At 60.7% G+C, this 22,909-nt stretch overlaps 1 protein-coding gene and 1 non-coding gene across 2 annotated transcripts in view; one reads left to right on the top strand and one right to left on the bottom strand.

The window, feature by feature from the left end:
- Positions 1-739: 739 nt before the first annotated feature.
- Positions 740-22,909, top strand: part of LOC117649557 (nucleolar protein dao-5-like) — a 45,630-nt gene continuing 23,460 nt past the window's right edge. The window contains exon 1 of the mRNA XM_034392443.1: positions 740-977. The gene's annotated coding sequence lies outside the window, so the exon portion shown is untranslated. The remainder of the gene's footprint in view (positions 978-22,909) is intronic.
- Trnam-cau lies at positions 8,098-8,169 on the bottom strand. Its single transcript has one exon. It is a non-coding gene; the product is annotated as a tRNA-Met (tRNA).

Below are 22,909 nucleotides of genomic sequence, written 5' to 3'. Positions count from 1 at the left end.
AGAACAGAGACGATGTGACTTTGATGAGCCAGATGGTTCAGTTTTGAGGATTGGCACATTTTTCTTGATAGCATCAAGGGATCACGTTTTGATTGTTGCAAATTTATGTTTTTGTAGTTTACGGGCAATTTCCACGATAAATTTAAAAAGAAATTGGAATTTTCGGTTTTTTCATAGTTAATAATTTAGAGATGTTTATTTTGGAATCGCAGCAGCGAGGGGGGAGGGGGAGGAGGAGGAGGAGGAGCCGCAGACCGAAAACAATAAGGGTTCTTGGGAACCCCTACGCTGACGCATTGCATGGTGTTCCGACATTGGAACATCTTGAAGTCTGTCATTAGTAAATGTTCGGCAAAAGGACAATTATTGGCCCCCCTTGACCCCTAGATAGCCGCCTGAAAGGTAGGCAAAGAAAGCACCACTTTGCCCTTGTAAGTAGGCAAAAAGTGCTACTTTGCCCCCCCCCCTTGAGCCGACTCCGGATCCGCCACTGCCATCCGGTCACCCTTTCCACCCTTCACCGTCCGTCAGCTGTTCCCGCCGTCGGCCGGTCCGTTCGGCGGCGGCGGCGCGAAGGTACCAGTGTAGCCGCGCTCTGGCAGAGTGGGGCGTAGCGCTGGCACGCTGTAAGGCCGAGGCCGGGGCCGGAGAGGGGCGTGGGAGGGGTGTGGACCGGCCGGCGGCGCGCGGCGGTGCCCGGCCACGGCGGCCACCCAGCCAGCCAGTTGCTGTTCGGCTCCGCAGCAAGCGGGAACGCTGCCGCCGCGTCGCTCCGCGTTCCGCCCTGACGTACTGACGTGCCCCGCGAGTCTGCGCGCGAACGAGTGGGACGAGTCGCTAGCCGTGCCGCGAGTGCAGTGCTGTGACAGTGTGCCTTCCTTGACAGTGGCGTGGCCATTCCCCGCGCGTGCCCGCCTTGGTGCCCGCCGCCTGCCCGCGGCTCATTTGGATTAACCCGCACGGATCATCTCCATCCGGTATGGTAATCCGCACGCTGCGCAAAGCACGCAGTGTGGCGGTTTGCTGTCTCGCTGTCTCTCTCGCACTCGCGGGGCGTTAGGTGCGAGGGAGACGGAGCGACCGGCTCCGCGAGGACCAAGGATTATCGGCGGGATTAGGCGTGACGCAAGCAGTGCCGTGTCATGCCGCCCAGGAGCAAACAAGGAAAACGGTGGCCGGAGCCGGGATTCGAACCCACGCCGTCCGAGTGTCGAGGCTTGTGCCGTAATGGGTGTAACGCCCGGCGGACCGGCACTTACAGTGGCATCGCAGCGGCCAATGGCAGCGCGAGGCGGACAACGGCAGCAACGGTCGCAAGACGGTCGCACTAAAGCTGGACTAGTGGAACGGGTCTGTGTGTCCCGGTGCATTGCGGTGCCGTACCAGCAGGCAGCAGGCCTTCTCTCTCTCTCTCTTCGTACGGGACGCCCCGTGAGTGCGAGAATGACAGCCTGCAGTGGAGTTGTCCAGGCCGGTGCGACGGTTCGGCGGCCCCGCGCCCGCCCGCCGCCTCGCCCCGGGACTTTCCGATCGTCGCCTCGCACGCCTCCCCCGCGTCTGGGACCGTCTGCAGACTGATTCCGAGAGTCGTTTTCGTCGCTCTGTCTCTCTCGCACCTATAGAGGACGATCATGAGTGCGAGAGAGACAGAGCGACGAAAACGACTCTCGGAATCAGGCTGCTGGGACGCGCTTTCGGACACCCCCGCTTGGCACTCGCCCGAGCACTCGCCCGAAGAAAAAGAAAATCCAGCAAAGCGAACAAGAACAAGACGCAGCCGGGGTTTTGCTTGGCTGTCATTCATTGCCGTTGCCTCGCCGTGCGACGGGCACACGGGTATGGTGGTGGCACGGCGGGCTGATTCCGAGAGTCGTCTTCGTCGCTCTGTCTCTCTCGCACTCATGGGGCGTCCCCTACTGGTGCGAGGGAGGCAGCGACGAAAGCGACTCTCGGAATGAGTCTGCTGGTGGTGGCCACGCTCGGGTTGGGTTCAAGTACCGCGTGACGCGGTCGCGACGCCGTGGCGTCAGGCGGGCTCCGAGGGTATCAGTGACGTCCGTCGCGCCCTGCGCGCTGCGCCCTGCGCCGTGCCCTCTGTGGTGTCATCTGGCAGGGACGCCAGGCCAGGCCGACGCTAGGCCCGACGCCACACATCCTGTACACTGCCCAGTGCCTGGCCGCGCCGTCGCGGCACTAACCATATAGAGCGCACGCCGCGTTTCGCGGGGCATTTCGCGTGATCCGGGACATTTCCCTGCCCGTCCGTCCGTCCGCCGTGTTGCCGTGTCAGATAACGAGGCGAACACACCGGCCGGTGCTCGGGCTGTTTTGGGCCAGTGTCCTTGAGACGGCTTTTCCTTTTGATAACAATAATCCGAATTTAAGAACAGTCCCCTCCGGTCATGCCACACGCCACGCCCCCAGCGGAGGGCCTTTTATCAATAGGGAGCTCGCATGGGCGCTGCACAGTGGGCCAGAAGACCGGTGGAGGCGGCCAAAACTCTAGACGCGTTTTGAGCTCCAGAGTCGCTAAATGGGGCTCAAACCGAGCGTGTGACGACACCAATGGATTCCTCGTTCGGAGAGCAATCCATTTGTGGGGTCACACGTTCGATTCGAGTCTCATTTAGCGACTCTAGAGCTCAAAACGCGTCTCGAATTTTGGCCGCCCGCGCCGGTTGCTGGCCCACTGTGCCCGACATCTCGACTGGCTTGTTGAAGGAAATGCAGTATGCAGCGGGAAGGAGAGATACAGTGCTGCACCACAACAACGAATGTCCTGGGCACAGCCCGGCGCAGCCAGTTCCCCTCACGCAGCCGCGGGAATGTATGGGGCAACGGCAAGGCATACTGCAGGTGTAGATGAATACTGTTGGCACACCTCGCTGTGAAAGGCGGGCAAGCCGCGCACCGCGCAGAGAAACTGGAGCCAAGAAAAAACACAATGGCGGCGCAAAGAGACTGCCGCGTGGTTTGCGCGGTTTGCACGAGAACGGAGGCAGTTCTGCTGATCGAGGAACTGTGAACGTCAGAAGGGATGGATCTGGGATTCAGTGAGAGTCAACCGGGCCTTGTGACGACGGTCCGGAGAGGACGAGTGTTTTGGTCCCGGTCTCTCTCGCACTCATTGGGGCAGCGGTTCCCAACCTTTTCCGGTTCGCGACCCCAAATTTGATACAAAAAATTTCCGCGACCCCCAGGAAAAATTTTGCGACCCCACGCGACCCCTCCTTTAGCATGCCATTGATACAAAGTGCGATAATCCACCTTAGTTTGGGAGCAGTATTGCCGCAAAGTTGATCAAAACGGCCACAAATGTCTTTGAAAAATCGTGTTTTGGGCCGACTTTAAGCAGCCTTTGCGTCTGATCCGAGGTGGTATCTCGTCCTCCCTCAACGGGCATTTGGTCTTTGGACCTTCCTTTAACATGCCTTTGTTACGGAGTGCGATTATCGGCCTTAGTTTGGGAGCAGTATTGTCTCAAAGTGGATCAAAATGGCATTCAAAGGCATTTTATACTGTTTTCATCAACTTTGAGACAATACTGCTCCCAAACTAAGGCCGATAATCGCATTCCGTAACAAAGGCATGCTAAAGGAAGGTCCAAAGACCAAATGCCCGCTGAGGGAGGACGAAATACCGCCTCGGATCAGACGCAAAGGCTGCTTAAAGTCGGCCTAAAACACGAGTTTTCAAAGGCATTTTCGACCGTTTTGAACAATTCTGCCAGCTGGGAAGCAGCCGCGACCCCAGGCGACCCCAACCACCTCGCCGCGACCCTTCGAAATTTTTTCGCGACCCCAAGGTTGGGAACCGCTGCATTGGGGGGAGCCGTAGCCGTGGGCGTGTGAGAGAGACAGCCAGCCTGCCCGCTGAGGATACGTGCCGACGGGGAATGTCACACCAGTGTGCTGGAAAGCAAGCAACGCCTCCCTGCCCCTTTGCATCCGAGTCAAGAGTCAAGCTCCCAGGGCCCCAGAGAACGGCATGCAAGAGTGTGATAGGCCGCCTCCTCCGCTACACTGTATCAGCAACGACTTGCCGCTATCGCCTCGCGGCTCGCGTCTCGAGGAAGCCGCGACAACAAAACAAAAACACGCGTCCAGGGCGGCTCGCCCGGCTCGCCCGGCCCGGCTGCTTTCTTTGAATCGGCCGAACCTCGCCGCTTCGCCACCCGGCTTGAGTCACCGCCTCGCGCGCGTTCGCTCGTCAGCGCCCTCATTTGTCTCTCTCGCACCTGCACGGGATGCTCCGTGAGTGCGAGGGAGACCGACGATAAAGCGCGGTGCGTAATCATCGGCCTAGCCGCTTTTCCTGCTGCGTTGCGTTGCCGACACTGTCAGGCCGTCAGGTCAGGCTAGCCAGCCAGCGCTGCAAAACGACACCGCTCTGCGTTCCGTCGCGCCGTCTCCGTCGCACCCCCGCGGGAAGCACCGTGCGTGCGAGAGAGACGGAATGCTGGGCATGCCGACAGGCAGGCAGGCCTCTGCGTCGCGATACGTATGGCACACTAATGCGATTCAGCCAACGCAAATGTGAAGGCCGCGCGTCGCAGCGTCGTCGCAGCACTGCAAGCAGACTGCAAGGAGGATGTAGTGCACTGGGCGCGTTCCCCGGCGTCCCTGGCGCCGCCCGCGCCGCCCAACCACTACACTCTACAGCACCACGAACAGGCCCGCCACTTTCCCTCTCGACTTTTAGGGTGCCTTAATCTTGTCGAAATAAAACCTCGGCGATCCGGAACACCGACGAGGCTCTGCTGCACTGTAACACCTGTAACCCGCAGCAGCGTGGCGTGACGCAGCCAGCCGGGCCGGCCAGCATTCCTCGCTCTGTCTCTCTCGCACTCGTGGGGCGTTCCTAGTCGGTGCGAGAGAGACAGCGGCGACACGCCGTGCGGAATGAGCCTGGAGCAGCCTAGGGCAGCCTGGGGACAGATCCACGCATCGACGCGGGACTCGCGAGAAGTCTGGAGCCTGGTCGCGCCGCACAGTGGGCCACAAGACCGTTGGAGGCGGCCAAAATTCGAGACGTGTTTTGAGCTCCAGAGTCGCTAAATGGGACTCGAACCGAACGTGTGACCCCACGAATGGATTGCTCTCCGAACGAGGAATCCATTGGTGGGGTCACACGTTTGGTTTGAGTCCTGTTTAGCGACTCTGGGGCTCAAAACGCGTCTCGAATTTTGGCCGCCTCCACCGGTCTTCTGGCCCACTGTACGCTGGCCGCGCCGCGTGTTTGGAGTGGAAAAGCACCCGATCGGCCGGCCCGCTCGCCGCGTCTCTCTCGCACTCATGGGGCGTGCCGGTGGGGTGCGAGAGAGGCGGGCAGGCGGGCTGGCCGGCGAGCCGGAGCGTGTCCGCCCCTGGCACCACGGCGGCCGTAGGCTTGGCCGTAGGGCCGCACGCCGCCACCGCCTTGCAACACAGCAATGTCTCTCTCTCCCTCTCACACACACACGCCTCTGGCACGCCGCGAGCGCGAGAGAGACACAGCGACGAAAGCAGAGTTCGGAATCAGTCTGCGCCCTGGCACACCGCACACCGCTCTGGGAAAGTTTCAAGCAAATAAAGCGCGAGTTGATTAATGTCGGCGGCGCTGCAGATCGGTGCAAATGCACTCACACACACACGCTGTCTCTCTCACACACACGCGCAGGTTGGGCAACTTGCGCGGATTCCCGCTTCCCGCCGCGCGCCGCGCCGCGCTGGCCGGGCGTGGGAACCTCTCCTGGTGTTATGGAGCGGCGGATTGGATAATGGTATCATTTTGTCGCCAGAGCCACAGACGTTGATGCGTGTGTGTATGTGTGTGTGTGTGTGTGTGTGTGTGTGTGTGTGTGTGGTGCGTGCGTGTGAGTGCGGAGCGCCGCGTCCACAGCCCCGCTGCCCTGCTCCGCTTTTACAGCCGTGTCGTGCTGGACGGGGGCCGCGGGGACTTTGGCGGGGGCGTGGCGCGGCGTGGCGCGGCGCGGCAGGCCGTGCCGTACGTGCCCGTCGTGTTAGCGCTGCACCGAGCAGTGTGTCGCGCTCGCTGTTGTGCATACGCTCGGGAGCGCTCTTAAATTCTAGGGCAGCCGCGGCGGCGGTTCCGCCAGACGGCCGGCTTGGCTTGGCCTGCAGTGCCCGGCCGACTCGGCCCCAGGCTGCCCTCAGCCAAGTAAATACATTATCCGAGAATGGGCCGCGCTGGTGTTGGTGTTTTGGTTTCTATTTTGGAGCTTTTGGAAGCAGCTGTGCTGCGGCCGGGCGGCCGCGCCAGTATGTGCTCGGCCAGTCGGTGAGCCGGCCGAGCGAGCAGAGTGACAGACGAGATGACCTTGGGCCCGACTGAGCGAGAGAGAGAGAGAGAGAGAGAGAGAGAGAGAGAGAGAGAGAGAGAGAGAGAGAGAGAGAGAGAGAGAGAGAGAGAGAGTCGATACTTGTGCCCAGCCGGTTGCAGCCGGTCCAGCGGCGGGCAGGGCAGAGCGACCCAACTAAATATTGATACAGAGTGCTGCGCCTGCACCGCGTGCACCGCGTGCACCACGATGCAGTGGCGTGGTTTACTTGTCGTGTTCCAAGTAGAGCGGGCCGAGGATTCGATCCCACGACGAACGACACTGGCGACGGCCGGCCTCGCGCAGTCCATACAGGAACACGTTCTCTCTCACTCACACACACACACACAGCACAAGGCGTCGCGGCGTCGCGGCGGACGCCCATTTGGCAGACGGTGTGGTCGTCGTGGCGGTGGAGGCGGGGCGTGGAGCGCGGAGGGTCGGTCTTGTATTCACGCGGCGTGCGCGCGGCCGAGCCGGGGGCCGGTCCGAGGGGTTAGGCCCGCCAGGTCCGCCTGGTCCGCGAGCCAGGTCCGGTCCGAGGCCGAAGCATAGCCGAAGCCACGACGGAGAGGTGAACGCCACCCGTGACCACACCCGCTGACCGCTCGCGACGCAGCCCAACCTACCTCGCGTCACGCGAGGGCTGTCGCTGCCTGCAGTCAGTCCCTCTCGCTCTCTTGGAGCGTGCCGGAAGGATTCGAGAGAGACAGAGCGAGTCGCGGGTGCTCTGGATGACCGCGGCCGTCCACGACGTCATCCTCATTCCAGAGGCATTCCTCCGGAATGCCGGCGCGGCCTCTGCCCCGCGGAGAGCAACAGTGGCGAAGCAGTGGCAGCGAGGCGCCGGAAAGGTGAAGGTCGCGCCGAAACCGGAGGCGCGCCGATCGCGGGTCGCGGTGGGCGAACAAAGACCCGAACCCAAAGCGCAACCCGAACGCGCGTCGTCGTCGACGACGTCGTCGGCATTGCCGGCATTGCGCGGGAGAAAGCGACGGCGGCGCGACACTGGATCCTGGAGTCAGGGCCGCGGCCGCGACCGCCAGCGCGGCCAGCACCACGCCGCCGTCGTCGTGCGTCCAGAACGGGGCGCTTGTTTGCGTCGCGGCGGCGACTCGAAGAAGCGCGTGGTGCTTGAACGGCCGTACGGCGTGCACGGCGAGTTATTTTAGAACGTGATGTCGCCGCCGCGCCGCCACGCCGCCGGGCTGCCTGCCTTGCACACCTTGATGTAATCTGCGGCGTGCTGCGTGCGGCGCTGCTGCAACACTGCAACGCGGCCCGCGGAAAGGAAAGGAAGACTGTGGGATCGACTTTGTTGTTTTCGTTTTCGCCTTGGCGCGCTCTTTGGTTTCCGGCGGGGTTTTGTCAGTGTCGCTGCGAGAGGCTGGACGGCCAGGCCGAGTCCGCTGCGTTGCTGCTGCGCTGACCCGCCCGTTACGGCGTTGACGTCATCGAGGGCCTGCTGCACTTGGAAGCCCTATGACGTGCCGAGCGGGAGGCGGGCCTAGGCCGGCCGCGCAGGCCAAGCCGCAGGCCAAGCGGGGGCGGTCCGGGGGTCAGTGAACCAGGCGAAGGGGACCGCTAAGCAGCCTGAAAAAAAAATATTTAAAAGTGTGATGGATATGAAACAACGCAATTACTCATGTGCCCCTGTTTGGTTTTGTTCGCAGGTAAGACTCGAGAAACATCGCCGGGTCTAAATTAGATAAAACCGGGCCACCTGCGCCGGGTGAGTCACTTGAAACTTTGGGAGGCGCACACTGGCAAAAAAGTTCTAGCAGAGCAAGGTTTCGATCCTCGGACCTCTGGGTTATGGGCCCAGCACGCTTCCACTGCGCCACTCTGCTAGTTGACGGCCACGCCTCGCGGTTCCCCATCACGTACCCGGTTCGCGACCGGCCAATAATCGCGAGCCGCGGCGCGGGGCGCGGCGTGGCGGCGACGGCGCCAAGTAGCATAGGCCCGCCACTCGGCCAGCCGGGCCAGACCGCCGAAAAGCGCGGGAAGCTGCGGTCGGGCCGCCGTGTTGCCAGCTCGGCCAGCCCGGCCAGCCCGGCAGCGCGAGAACAAAAAGCCACAAGACGCTGGCGCTTTTTAGCGCGCGCCCGGGGAACGACTAAACGACAACCACGCCGGGCTCGACGTCCGTGTGCGAGCGACAGAGAAAGAGAGAGAGTGCTGTGACTGACTGTGTTTGCCGGTGAATATTTGCAGCCGTGTCAAGGGCGATTACCTTGTCCGGCCGAGCGTGTGTGTGCGTGTGTGTGTGTGTGTGTGTGTGTGTGAGTGTGTTGCGGAGAGGACGCGGACACGCGCGCGCTTCGTCGCAATGACGCGCGCACACACACACACACACACACGTAGTGTGCAGTGTGCTGGGCCAATCACGCGAGCGATAAGGATGACGAAAGGACAGCCTCGTCGTCGTGCAGGCCGAGCGAGCCTGCAGGCTTGGTCGCGCTGTCTCTCTCGCACTGCCGGGGCCCTCCGCCAGTGTGCGAGCGAGACGGCGGGCTGGCCTTGGGGCAGTGGTTCGTGATTCGTTAGCCCGACCGGCTAGCTGGAGCGGAGTGGAGCCGAGCGGACCTGGGGGCTCCACGCTAAGTGCTCCATTACGCCATTGGATAAGAAAGGCGAGCCAGAAAGGCCGCGCCGTTCCGTTTTCGGACAAAAGTTGGCCGCGTTTTCGGGGGTTTCATTCCTCCTGCTTCCTGCAGTCTGAGTCCGTCGCTCTGTCTCTGTCGCACTCGCGGGGCGAGTCGTGGAGGTGCGAGAGAGATGAAGCTGGATGCGCGGTTTTGCGGTGTTCTTCGCCGACGACGCGACGCCCCGGCGGGCGATCCTTCCCTGACCCTGGGCCCTGCGAGGAGCGGAGGTGTGACCGCGGTGTCCCCGGCGGTGGCATTGGCGCCTCGCTGGAGGAGTGTCGAGTGTAGTGGCGGTGGCGCCTCTCCGGAGGAGTGTAGTGAAGTGGCGGTGACGGGAGCGCATCTCTCGTGCTTTCTCCCCCAGGGTGTGTTTTGGCGGGCTTCACCCTCCCTTGTCGTCGCTCTCTCTCTCTCTCTCTCCCCCGCTCGGAATGATTCTGCTGTGCCCGGCCCAAGCCCGGCCCGCCCAGCCCGCCCTGTCCGGCCCTCCGGCAGCGCCCTGCGGACCTTACAGTGGTCTGCGGGCCCTTTCACTCTCAGCAGCAGCCGAAAGGTTCAATGGCGAATATTTGGCGAGAGATTCCGCACCGGGGCGCCGCAAAGTATACGCCTCGCGGCCCGGGCGGTCGGCAGATCGTCGCTCTGCCCTCGCACCCCTCGAGACGCCCCACGAGTGCGAGAGAGACAGCGACAGGGCGCGGTTCGAAATGGAGCTGCTGGTGCAGCGGAGCACACCACTTTTCTCCGCGCTTCTTTTACGGCAGGTCGTTCGCCAATATTTCTAGCGGGCCATTTTATTGAGTAGTTGAAAGTAGACGCGTAGGACGACCCAACAGGCGGAGCCTGATAATGTCGACCGCCGATCAAGTCGGACGAAAACAAAAACAGAAGCATTTTGCGGTGCTCGATGAGAGGGAACGGGACGGACTCGCTGGGTTTCACGTCCGACTGGTTCCGCGGTGACGACGCCCGCAAATATCTCAATCGTTTCTCCTTAACCCTTTTATATTGATGCGGAAATGGCTCGCGGCGAGGAGGAGGCGGTCGCTGTTGTTGTTGTTGTTGTTGTTGTTGTTGTTGTTGTTGCTGTTTCCTCCCTCGGTGCAGTAATTTGGCTTGTTTGGGGTGCTTTACCGCCACGGCCGTAATCATGCAGACGGCTGCGACACACACACACACACACGGCATAATCACGCCGGCTGCTGCGAATGATAATCAAAGCTCCCCCAGGCTCTCTGTTGGTTCGCCTCGACTTCTTCTTTCTTTCTTTCTTCTTCGGTCCCGAAGTCGACGCGCGCTCGGTCGTCATCGCATTCCATTCCTTTCATTCCGAAAGTCAAAGAGGGTGGAGAAGGAAGGAAGAGAAAACTCCCCCGCGCTATGCGTTTTCCCCCGCAGACAATACTGTGTGCGTGCCCGTGGCGTGTGCGTGTCTGTGTGTGTGTGTGTGTGTGAGTGTGTGTGTGTGTGGTCGCGGTTTGGCCACGAGCCTTCGGAAGGCCACTGAACTCTCAAAAATAACGTCAAGCGCCAAAACTCGACAGTCTTCTGGCTGCTAAATATCGACGGAGCCTGTACTTGAAATTCGCGAAAAGCAAACTTCTTTATTTGCATTGCGAGACTTAAAAGAATGAGGGACGGCCGTGAAGCACTTTCCTGTTTGGCCGCGGCCACTGGGGCTGCTGGTGTGAGAATACCAAATCATTTGCATCTTTTTCCTTTTTTTCCTGTGTGTGATTGGTGTAGTACTTTCACTGCGTGGATGGCCACGGCGGGCCACTGTGTGCGGTACCACTGCATTGCCCCCCCCCCCCGAAATTCCTCCGTCTTCCTTTTACACGTGTTCCAATGAGCGGCCCGCATGCACCGCACACCCGAGTGCGAGTGAGTACACGCTCAAACAAGGGTGACGCCGCGACTTTTGTCGCGTGAGAGTGAGACGGCGCATTTACGGTGGCGCGGAATCCGGCTTTCGCCCTGCAGCCCAACGAGGGTGACCAGGATCACAGAGGTGTTTCGCGTTTCCCGTTTTTGTCGCGAGTGGATTGGCGTTTGTTTTCAGTGGAATCCGCGCTGCCGTCCACGGGCCGAGGCGGCGCTGGCGCTGCGCTCTGGCTCTCGGTCTCTGGGTCTGGGGCGCGGCGGCGTAGCGGCGGCAGCGTCGTGTGGGCGGCAAACCGTTGTTCTCCTCGAGCACTGAATCAAATTAGCTTTCTTTACAGTCGAGCAGGCTGCGCGTGACCCTCTCTGGACTCGGCGCGGCAATGGCGCGCGCTTTATGGTGGTGTCGGCTAGGCGGCCCAGCGCGCCGAGCGCCTGCGGAGCGCGGGATAGGCAGCCCTGCAGGACGGCCAGGCGTGGCGGCACAGCCTATCCGCTGTCGCGCGGGCGCTTGGAGCTCAAAACAAAAACAGTAGCAAAACAAACAAATAACGAAAACGAAAAATGGGTGTGGGTGGGTATTCGAACCCGGGTCCGGCCGACCGGCGCCTTACAGTGCGCCACGACCTTTCCTTTCGCCGTGTCCGTTCCCGTTCCCCGTTTCACTTTTCGCGGTCCGCGGTGACGCATTGGCACGCCGCCGCGCGCTGCCGGCCCCACAGTGGAGTGACTCAGGCACCAGGAGAGTCCCCCAAACTGGACCTGCAGCTCTTGCAGCGCTTGCATCCCGGCGGGGCGGGGCGGCGGGGCGGGGCGGCAGCGAGGCTGACTCACGACCGGGCACCACCGGTGAATTCTTCATCCCGGGGCCGCCCCGTTCCAGCGTTCCAGCCCGGTTCCAGCGCTCCAGCGTGCCGGCCGGCCGGACTCCGTGTTGTGACGTGCGCCCGGCCCCGGCCCGGCCCCGGCCCGGTCACGCAGCCCGGCAACTGGAGGCGCTGGAGGCGCTGGGGCCGGGGCGGCCTGGAGTTGCGTGGGTCCTGCGCGGCGTGGCAGGCAGTGCGGCCCTCTCCAGCCTCCGGCACGGCACGGCACGGCACGGCGCGACGTGGCGTGATGTGTCGCGTTGATTCACCGGGGCGATGAGGGGCCGGCCGAGCGAGCAGAGCCCCGAGATGGCCGTCGTGGCGCGGTGCGTGAGTTCAAGGGCCGTGCGCCACTGCAAAAACGGCCGGAAAAGGCGAGGAAAGCCGCGCCTGCGCTGGGAGTCGAAACCGCGGCTCGCCGCTGTCGCCGCCGCCGCCTCGATGACGAAGGGATTACCGGCTGGCGTGCGTCACGGGTGCAGTGACGGGCCGGCTGCTGTCGTCGACGTGGTCGGCCGTTCGGCCAGCTCGAAAGTCCGGCCCGGCGACGCAGCCGCCCACACTGCAGCGCGCCGTCAATAACAGGCAGTCACAAAAAGGCCTCGCAAAAAACAAATCTCGGTGCCCCTCTCTCCCTCTCTCTTTCCCTCCCGCAGGATCCCGCCTTTCGCAGAAGGCATTTACCGTGCCGGGCCGCCTCGCTGTCGGTTTAACGGTCCCGATGGCGGTTTTGGGTCCCCGCGCCACGCCGCGCCACCGCCTCTGGCTCCGGCGCCGTGATTGGCCGCATTGCCGCCTCCGCGCGGCGCGCGGCCCGGGCGGTCCTGTCCTGCTGGAGGTGGTCGTGGAGGCCGTGGCGGAGGCCGCGACGAGGAAGCGACCGTGCCTCTGCCTCACTTTCGTGGGGCAATAGACACGCCGACGATGAAAGCGGCCAGTCAGGGTCACGAAGGACTGGACTGCCCCGACGGTCTGCTCGGCCCGGACAGAGAGCCGCGCCGTGCCGCCCTGTCCGAGTCCAGGGTGCCGGCGTCGATTACGAGCAGCAGGTTCCGAACAACAAAGAGCTCTGTCCCTCTCGCACTCGTTGGGCGCTCCGCAGGGGTGAGAGAGAGAGAGAGAGAGAGAGAGAGAGAGAGAGAGAGAGAGAGAGAGAGGCACTGTTTGAATCGCTCTTTGGCGTCTGGAGGGGAAATTGGACCTCGGCGGCATTGAGGGGTCCAGGCCCACCAGGTGCGTCGCTCGGATGGTCCCCCAGGAAGAGGAACAGTGTTACAGTGGAGTTTCGTCTGTGGGCGCGCGGCTGCCATCTACACGGCCAGCTTATGCCTTCCCCCCCCCCTCTTTTCCCAAAGGCCCGCCAGGACCGCCCCTCGTTTCACTTTGTGTCGTCGCCTCGTCCTCTTCCTGGAGGGCTCACTCTCCCACACACACACACACACACGAGGTGCGCGCAGAGCATCCCAATTTGCTAGGCGGGCCCGCCTCTCGCTAACGCGAGTTTAATTGCGGGAGACTTGAGCGCACACGCCGCGTGCACGTCGCCGTGGTCGTCGGCGTGGTCGTCGCCGTGGTCGTCGCCGTGGTGGCGGCGGCGGTATTGTCTCGCCGTCGTCCTGGTGTCGGCGCGCCGTGCCACCGAGCGAGCAGGCCCTCTGCTGATTTAATGGCTCGCAATTCGGATGGAAATGCAGCGGGCCGTGCTCGGTGCTCGCGGGGCGGTCGCGAGGCGCCCAGGCAAGCGACTCGTAAGGACCGCCTCGTCGCTCTGTCCTTCTCGCGCCCCCATACGGGACGCCCCACGAGTGCGACAGAGACAGAGCGACGGGCCAATCTGTACCGCACACGGCGCGGCGCGGCGGTTCCCGTATTTGCATGCGACTCGTACGTGGTCTCGTAGTGCCCGGAGTGCTCCGGGCCGGCAATGCCTTGGCAGTGCCTCGGCGCGGCCTGCGGCATGGCCGAGCCGATCCCCATTCAAGTCAATACGAGGCCGGTAGTGCCGCGCCGCCCGCCTCGCGCCCACAGCGCCAGCTTCGTCGCTCTGTCTCTCTCGCACTCGGGGGAGCCCCGCAGGGGTGCGAGAGAGACAGAGCGACGAGGCCCCGTTCGGGGTCGGAATACCCACAGCGCGCCGAGGAGGGACTCGCGGTTTCTCCTCTGGGGGTCGCGTCGCGTCGCGTCGCCTGGACGTCCCGTCGCCGTCGTGTCCGTCAGCACGCTGTCAATAGACGGTGTTCCGTTTTTGTTGTTTTTGTTGTCTTTGGCGCCGGCCGCGCGAGCGCCCTGCCCTGCCCTGTTTCCGCCTTTCGTGCGTGCTGAATGTGTGTTAAGTCAGGACACGCGCGCAGGACGCGGCCGAGAGGCCCAGCGCGCCCAGGACGTCGCGACGCTTTGCGCGGCCCGCGGCCCCGCGGCCAGCGCGCGAATGTAGCGTTACGTCTCGGCTGTGTGTGTGTGTGTGTGTGTGTGTGTGTGTGTGTGCCGGCCGCAACACGTACGGAGCAGCATCGTGGAAACGGTTCACACTCATTCTTTTTCGGCACACGCCGCGACGCACGACGCGCATGCGGAAGCAGGGAAGCAGCGCGCGGTCCGCTGCAGGGCGGGCTCGAAATTAGCGGCAACCCTCAAAACAAAAATAAGTAAAAAACATAAAATTTAAGCACGATAAGAGTTGGCACAATCGGGACCAATCGGCCAACTCGCCCTGCCATATTGACCTCTACTAGACTCTTAAGAACCCACACACCGGCGAAAAACACTTTGGATCGAATACCGTAGTTTGAGAGCACCGGCTTCGCTGACTTGCCCAAAATGTCAATTAATCTGTAAAAACTGCATTTACTTATTATTTTAATTTTCCCTTTTCTTTTTGCACTGCTTCTTTTTGACCCTAATGTTTCCCTCCTCGCCCACCTGATTGAAACAACACCCTGCGGCCCTGTGGCAGGCAGGCCCTGTGGCTGCTGGGGCCGCTGGGAACGCCGCCCGCTTTTTTCCACACGGTTGGCCTGGCCGCTCGGTTGGCCGCGAGGCTGCCCGCTTCGTTTAGGCCCCTGTTGCGCTGCAGCAGCATGCCGCCGTCGGCGCCCCATTTGCATAGCGGCCGCGTGTACGGTGTGGCGGCTGGAGCGGCTGGAGCGGCGGGGAGGGAATTCCAGGACGGATCGGAACCATTAGTTTCCGTTAGTCGGCGACACGAAGGACTCGAAGCGCCGCGGCAATCGTCATTAGACGTGTGCGTGTGCGCCGCGTATGACGTCTTTAACGAGAGCGATGACCCGCGTACCCCGCGGCGGCGACGCGGTGGCCGCGCGGGTAAGGGCGTCGGTTCCACGGCCGGAAGGTCGAAGGCTCAATTCCCAGCAGCGCCTTCTTTTATTTTTTTTTCTCCTCCCGCCCTCCGCGATAAGGGCGGTGCCGCCCGAATGCACGCCACTCGCCACTGGACGGCGTAACAACAACAGGCTCCCTTTTGTCGGCCAGGCCCCGCCCACACTGGCAGGCGGTCAAAGCGTGCGAACTCCGTGTGTGCGTGTGTGTGTGTGTGTGTGCGTGTGTGTGTGCGTGTGTTTGTGTCGCGGGCCAGCATGAAAGTTACGCCCGTCCGACGCCCGTCTCTACTCCTCTTGGCGGCCTGGCCGTGTGTGGGGCCTGGCTGCCCTAGCCGCCGGCCGAGTGTGTCTCTGTATGCGTAATGTGAGTGTGTGTGTGCGTGCGTGTTGGTGGCGATGTGCCGGCCGCTTCCAGTGCCGCGGTCCGCTGCCCGCGGGGAGGATGGGGCTTGGCGGCGTGCCTCTGACGGCGTGCCTCTGACGCCGAGGCTGGCCCTTGCGCAATGTCCCGGTGGGCGCGCGGCCGCTGCCGCCCCAGATGCATACGCGCCAAACCACCACACTGCTACACCGCCACACCGCGGGATTAGTCTTGCCGTGATCGACGCGGTAATGAAGCCGCATGGAGAGCGAGGAAAAAAGAGCCGAGGAAAATGGCGGGAAAGTGAGACGCCGCGGCTTCTGACGGCCAAATTGGAGTGTTTCGCGTTGTTTTTTGTGGTGCGGCTTGTCTAGCCGAGGAAGTCCAGCAGCCGTTCGGTCGGCCTGTCCGGCGCCAATGAGAGGGTGCAGGCAGCCCGCTGGGGGCCGCTGGCGGCTGCTGGAGGCTGCTGGAGGCTGCTGGAGGCTGCTGGAGGCTGCTGGAGGCTGCTGGAGGCTGCTGGAGGCTGCTGGAGGCTGCTGGAGGCTGCTGGAGGCTGCTGGAGGCTGCTGGAGGCTGCTGGAGGCTGCTGGAGGCTGCTGGAGCCAGGCCGATGCACAGTGCCAATCAGGTCCTCGGCGTCACCGGCCGCAACGCCGCGCCGCTCGCGTAACACCGACTCCAGTGTATCATCGCCGGGAACGAGAAATTGGCCGGCAGAGTCGCCATCAGCGTGGCCATTCATAACCCGCGCCCGGTAATGTTATTCTGGCTCGAGGCGCGTGCTGCCCGGAGTCAGGCCCGGAGTCGCACCCGGAGTCCTGGTGGCCGAGGCGCGGCCGAGGCGTGGCCCTGGACAGCTGCCGCAGTCCGCGGAGTCTGCGCGCAGCTGCGGCACGTCCTCTCCAGATCCGGCTTCCGGTCCAGCAGGCTCCGTCGCGCTCTCTCTCTCGCACCTCTGGCTCGCCGGCACCACGAGTGCGAGTGAGAGAGACAGGGCGACGGATGAAACCGTCCGGTTCGGATGGAGACTGCAGGTGCGGTCCTCCGCGCACCGAACTCCGCGACGTTTTCAGGACTCCGGTACTCCAGTACTGCAGGGCTTCGGTGCTCCAGCACTGTAGGACGAGCAGCGTTGGGTCCGTTTTGCTCCCAGCCCGCTGGTTGGGCTAGGTTGGGTCAGGTTAGGCAGCCTACTTCACGCACTGCTCGCTCATTGTTTTGTTCATGCATATTTTGAGTTTGAGGCGCGAGGCGTCGCGACACAGGTTAAGCGTGAGTACGCACTCTGGTGCTGTGTGTGTGTGTGTGGGGGGGGGGGGGAGGCTGCGAATTAGCAGTGTAGTGTGGCGCGCTTTAATGTGAGAGCGCGGCGCCTCCGAAATCCCAGACCGCGCGCACCGGGTCCTGCGGAGCGACTCCGAACGTCGCACTTTCGTCGCTCTGGCTCTCTCGCTCGCAAGGAGCGGCCCGCCAGGGTGCGAGTGAGACAGAGCGACGAGAGTGGGATGTTCGGACTGCGAGGCGCTTGCATTTTCCGGCCCGGGCTGCCCTTGCCCCAGCCTGGAGTCTGGAGTCCAGTCTGGAGTCCAGTCTCGAGTCCAGCGCGTTCCGTCCTAGCGGCACTCTCCACCTCCTTCTCCAGGGCGGCCCGGCCCGGCCGGCCCGGCCAAGGCGCCGCTGTGCAGCCATGGCTGTGGTCCGGTTTTATAAGGAAGCTGGCCGGCGCGGTGCGCTCCGCGCGCGTTTCCGCGGTCCGAGTGCAGTGCCGTTGCGGGGCGGGGCGGGGCGGGGCGGGGCGGGGCGGGGCGGGGCGGGGCGGGGTGGGGCGCTCGCCTTGACTCACATTTCGCTCGCATTCTCTCACAGGTCGCGGCGCGCTGCAGCGCGGGTGGGGCGTCGCGACGCCGCCTGTGGCCGCCGACGCCGCGCGGAGAGGAGAACGATTCGCGTTGATGAAAAAACCGGTTGGGCAACAACAAACTCAAGCAGCGCGCTTTATTAGTTAATCGCCAGTCCGGTGGGGCGGCGTGCTCCTTGCGCGCGCGTCCTGTGGGAACCGCGATGGTGCAGTGGAGCGCGGGTTCGAGCCCCGGTGGCAGCGTGCTCGTTTTAGCAGATGACACCTTTACTTTAAAACGTGCATGGACGTATTGCAAGATTCATTCAGGCATCTGCTAGCTTACTCAAGTCCAGACATCAAGCGCGCATCCTGACAACCGTTATCCGCATGGGGCTGGCCTCTTGTAAGATCGGTTGCAATTATAATTCAAATATTTTCTGTCTATACCTGCAACAAAACATCTGCCTCCATTAACGTTCGTCGACTGTCTGTTTTTTCACTGTCTGCCTCCCTACTTGGCGTGCAAGAGGCTGGCATTGCAAGCGAGATAAAAGATACAGCGGCAGGCTTTCACGGCGACAGGGCCACTCGCACTGCGGGGCGCGGCGGCGGCGACCTTCTGCGTTTTCGCATACCACTGCGATGAGAAATTAAGCTCGCTCGGCCACGCCCCGGGCGCGCCCCACCCCGCCCCGCCCCACCCCGCGCCGCCACGCGACCTCCGACGGGTCCGGTCGGAGGCCGCGGCCTGATCCTGACACTGCCGTTACCGGTAAACAAACCTCCTTCCCGGCGAGACGTGGACGTCGGACGTGAACCGGGGCATCGGCCTGTTGTTTTATTTCGCTTGCGAATGGCGGCGTTTTGCATGCCTCTATGAAGCGAGAGAGAGAGACAGAGAGAGAGAGAGAGAGAGAGAGAGAGAGAGAGAGAGAGAGAGAGAGAAAGAAAGAGAGAGAGAGAGCCGACGGCGGGGAATCGAACAAGGCGCTGGGAGGGCAGTCCTTTGTTCGCGACCCGGTGGACGCGATGTAGGCCCTCGACGACGTGCCGCAGTGTCTGCTATCAACACTTTGTCGGGCCGATTGGGAACATGCTTTTTTTCGGCGATTCGGAACATGCTTTTTTTTTGGTGCCGCTGCTTCCATTCGGCGTTGCCTTTTTTCCGGGCCACTCGCGTCGGCAGTCGACAGCGGTGGCAGAGATCAGGGTCGACCACCTCGCGGGCCGCGGTCCTGGTCCTCCCGGCCGCGGACGGACGATCGGCGGGGCGGGGCGGGGTGGGGTGGGGCGGGGCGGGTTGGGGTGGGGCGGGGCGGGGGTGGGGTGGGCGGGGCGGGGCGGGTGGGGTGGGGCGGGGTGGGGGGGGTGGGGTGGGGTGGGGCGGGGTGGGGTCCGCCGGCCGAACCGCGAACCGCGGCGTTGGCGCGGCGCGTCGCGTGTGGGCCTGACCGCGCACCGCACCGAGGAAGCCCATCGCACGGCGGCTCCGCGGCACGGCGTTCGCTCGGAAAGCCGAAAGCAAAAAGCGCGCCGTAATGTCTCCATTTGCCTTTCGCAATTACGGCGTCGTCGACCGGAAAAAAAGGAGCCGGGAATGTTGCCCACGTCTGTCGCGTCGCTCTGTCTCTCTCGCTCCCCCACGACGGGGGAAGCCTCTGCAGTGCGACAGAGGCCGACGACTCTTCGGAGTCCGTCCGCTCTGAGGACCGTTGGACACCGTCAGGACGCCGTCAGGAGGACGCCGTCGTCCGGGGACGCCGGGGATCGCTGTGGTTTGGTGCCGACGACACGAAGACGAAACGACGGACGGAGATTCGGCTACCAGACCCTGCGCCGCCCTGCGCCGAGCTGCGCCGAGCTGCGTGGTGACGAGTAACGGGACGCCTAGCAGAAGAACTGTTAGAAGCAATATTGGTGCCATCAGCGGAAAAGTGTGACAGCGCCGTGGCCTTGATCCTGTCAAATGCTGTCTGCAGCGCCGTGTTGTTGTTGTTGTTGGCTTTGTTGTTGTTGTTGTTGTTATTGTTGTCGTCGTTGTTGTTGTTGCGGTGGAGTTGTATGATCCGGGCTCCGGGTATAGCCGGAGACGTCGATTCATTCAACGGCATCCTGTTTCCAGCTGCCAGGCGCGCAAAAAAGGACCAAACGCAGCTGTGGTTTTTGCAAAATTTAATTGCTGATGTATTGCTTTTAGCAGTGTAGTAGTCCGCGCAGCTCACCGCGACGGCCCCATGGATCATCATCCCAAGACGTGATATCGCCTCGCTCACTTATTTGCGCCCGTTGGCGTTTTTTCGTTTTCTTTTTCTTTCTTCCCTGTCTTCTTTTTCTCGCTTCTCGCGAAGTGCTCGGGTCTTTGTCGGGCAGGTGATTCAGGAGCCGTGGCGGCCGGTGGGCCTTCCTAGGGGGCGGGGACCTCCACGCGGTCCAGGAGCTCCCCGGGGCCCGCCGGCCGGGCCGGGCCGGGTCCGTGACGCTCAGGGCGTGAGTCATGCACTGTGTGACGCCGAGGGACGGGCGACTGAGCGCGCTTATCGCGTGCCTGCAGGCTCCCCGTCTCTCTCGCACTCACGGGGCGTCCCAGCGGCGTGAGGGAGACGGTCCGCAATCAGAGTGCCGGCCTGCGCAGACAGTCGCTTGCCTGCCGATGACTCGATGCCTCACCGTCCCGACACTCGTCTAGTCGTCTGTCCATGTGTCGCACGCTCGCCGAACATCGGCAGCCAGTCAGTGCTCTCGCGGCTCTCGCGGGGCGGAGTGTCCGCCCAGAGCACGTGGGAGTGCGACGGGCAGGCCGAGCGGCGTGCCGAGTCCAGCCGGGACGGGCCGAGCGAGAGGAGCCGACCCGTCGTATTTGGCAGGCATTAGCATTCGCCGCGGCGCAGATGACCCCCGAGACGAAGACGGAGGTGGCGGCCGACCGCGCACGGCGTGTTGAAGCTGGAGAAGAAGGCGGCCGGAAAGTGGAGCGTCGGAGAGCGAGGCAGACGAGCCGACGACCGCCCAGGGGAAGGTCCACGTCGTTCCCCTGCAGACTGATACCGAGAGTCGTTTTCGTCGCTCGATCTCTCTCGCACTCATGGGCCGTCTCTTACAGGAGCGAGAGAGACAGAGCGCCGGAAATGACACTCGGAATGAGTGTGCGCGGTACGAGAGCCACCCCTCACTCCGCGGGCGTACGGGCAGCCCCGCGGGGAAAGCAGTGTACCGTCCGCCGCCAGATGGCGCCACAGGTGTGCGTCAGCGTGAGCCGCGTCCGCGTCGGGTGAAGGTGCAGCCCGGGTAATGAGTGCGAGAGAGAGGGCAAGACGCTAATGCGGTTAGGCGGCGTGAGATAACCGGAACGGATCGTGTACGGAAAGGTTGCGCGCGGCGTGCAGGGGCAGCTTGGGCAGCTCGCAGGCCCGGCCGGCCGGCCGACCGGCGGTGCGGTTTTCTCGGCTTTTCTCCGCGGGGCTCGTCGGCGACGTGATGCACTTGCTGGCGGCCGCGGCGCGGAGGACGCCGACGACGACGCACGCGCCTCACGGCCCGCCACCGGCCGGGCAGGCATTCGCAGGGCCGCGCAGCGCGCAGGTGGCTATTAGACTAGGGGTACGCGCCGTTTTGTTTGGGCGCGTAGTAGGCGAGCGATGCGTCCGTATTCTTGTAGAAGATGGTGAAGAATATATGCAAAGTAAGGCCAATACAGGTCAATGTGAAACTCAATTTTAAAAGTTTGGTCACAAATTGGTAAATTTTGGGTAAGTAAAGGTCTGGGATGAAATTGGAAGTCTTTTCGTGATCAGCACACCAAAAAACTGCAGGAACTATGTAAAACTCGATGCGAAAATTTTGGTCTGAAATTGGTAAATATTTGGAAAAGTAAAGGTCTGAGATGAAATTGGAAATCATTTTCGTGATCGGCATACCAAAAACTGCAGGAAACTATGTAAAACTCGATGTAAAAATTTGGTCCGAAATTGGTCAATAATTGGAAAAGTAAAGGTCTGAGATGAAATTGGAAGTCATTTTCGTGATCAGCACACCAAAAAACTGCAGGAAACTATGTAAAACACGATGTAAAAATTTGGTCCAAAATTGGTAAATATTTGGAAAAGTAAAGGTCTGAGATGAAATTGGAAGTCATTTTCGTGATCAGCACACCAAAAACTGCAGGAAACTATGTAAAACTCGATGTAAAAATTTTGGTCCGAAATTGGTCAATATTTGGAAAAGTAAAGGTCTGAGATGAAATTGGAAGTCATTTTCGTGATCAGCACACCAAAAACTGCAGGAAACTATGTAAAACTCGATGTAAAAATTTTGGTCCAAAATTGGTAAATATTTGGAAAAGTAAAGGTCTGGGATGAAATTGGAAGTCATTTTTGTGATCAGCACACCAAATACTGCAGGAAGCAATGAAACACCGAGGAAATTTTGGTCCTAAATCATGTATGTAATTCTAGTTGAAAGTATGGGTCTTCAGTTGTTAGGTTTTTTAAGAGCGTTTCCTGTTTATGGTGTCATGCCATGAACCCTGACCCTGTTACTCAGTCGAGTAACATTTAACAGCCAGCATTGAATTGCTTAATACGATTCACAAATACTTCAATACCATTCGATATCTCCTTGTACTGAACTTATGAATACGCAATGTTATTAGTAATACCTAAAAAGCCTTTCTCCCTTTTAGTTTAAACTAGTGGATTAAACTATATTGATTTATCTGCATTAATTAAAAAGAGGCATATTTACAGGCAGGCTGATTTAAACTACTTTGCGGAGAAGACCTTCTGTCAGATCCAATGAATCGTTTCATAGAATCCAATGTCGAGGCCACTTATTGCTAAATGCAAGTTTATCTTATTCATAATTATAGTCATGGTGTGTTATTTAATCTTTGAAACAGTTTAGCAAAAGTATTTACCTAACATTCTGAGTAAATGAAAAAAAAAAAAGCCAACTCAAACCATGACCAACACATATTACCAGTTGTCGCAGACAATGTATGATTAAGTTAAAAGAATCGTCTCATGAAATCATATGACCAAGTCAGTGAATCGTCTCATTGAATCTGATGTCAATGTCAAACCTTGAATGCGCTACACTCACTCATCATATGGTTTTCTTTAAGGTTAGTACTATATAAACTCACAGCATTGCAATGAAGCCTTTTCCCAGAATCAGTGCCAAGAGTCAGCAAAGACTATTTATTTTGGCAAGATTAGCATCTGGTTTGTACTCATAGAATGTATAACTGTTATTGAGCAAAGCAAACAACTAAAAAATATAGTGTCTGAGAATATAAATGGAAATACACTCACAAAGGTTAAAAAGACCAAATCATTCTTGCAATTATCAAACACAGTGCACTGACTAAAACATTTCCCCTGTAGCGGGGGAGGGGAGGGGGTGGACGGACGGACGAAACGCGTAATAATTGTCACTTTCATTTCCGTATTTCACTGAGTTGACACTCCGGAGGGGTTCAATCATTCTAAAATATCGAAAAACTATGACCGTACTCACTTCTAAGCCCTTCTGCTCTTTAGTTTGTTTTATTTGCCAATGTTTTGCCAGGTCCCGTATTTGAGAGTCGCGGCCGCAAGTATGAAAAATTGCTACGAGCCGCCAACCACTGCCAACCTAACCACGCTAAGAACCT

Source organism: Thrips palmi, unplaced genomic scaffold (assembly GCF_012932325.1).
Source record: "Thrips palmi isolate BJ-2018 unplaced genomic scaffold, TpBJ-2018v1 HiC_scaffold_4, whole genome shotgun sequence".
Lineage (NCBI taxonomy): Eukaryota > Metazoa > Arthropoda > Insecta > Thysanoptera > Thripidae > Thrips > Thrips palmi.
The sequence above is the reverse complement of the archived record's forward strand: the minus strand, read 5'-3'. Positions and strand labels throughout refer to the sequence as shown.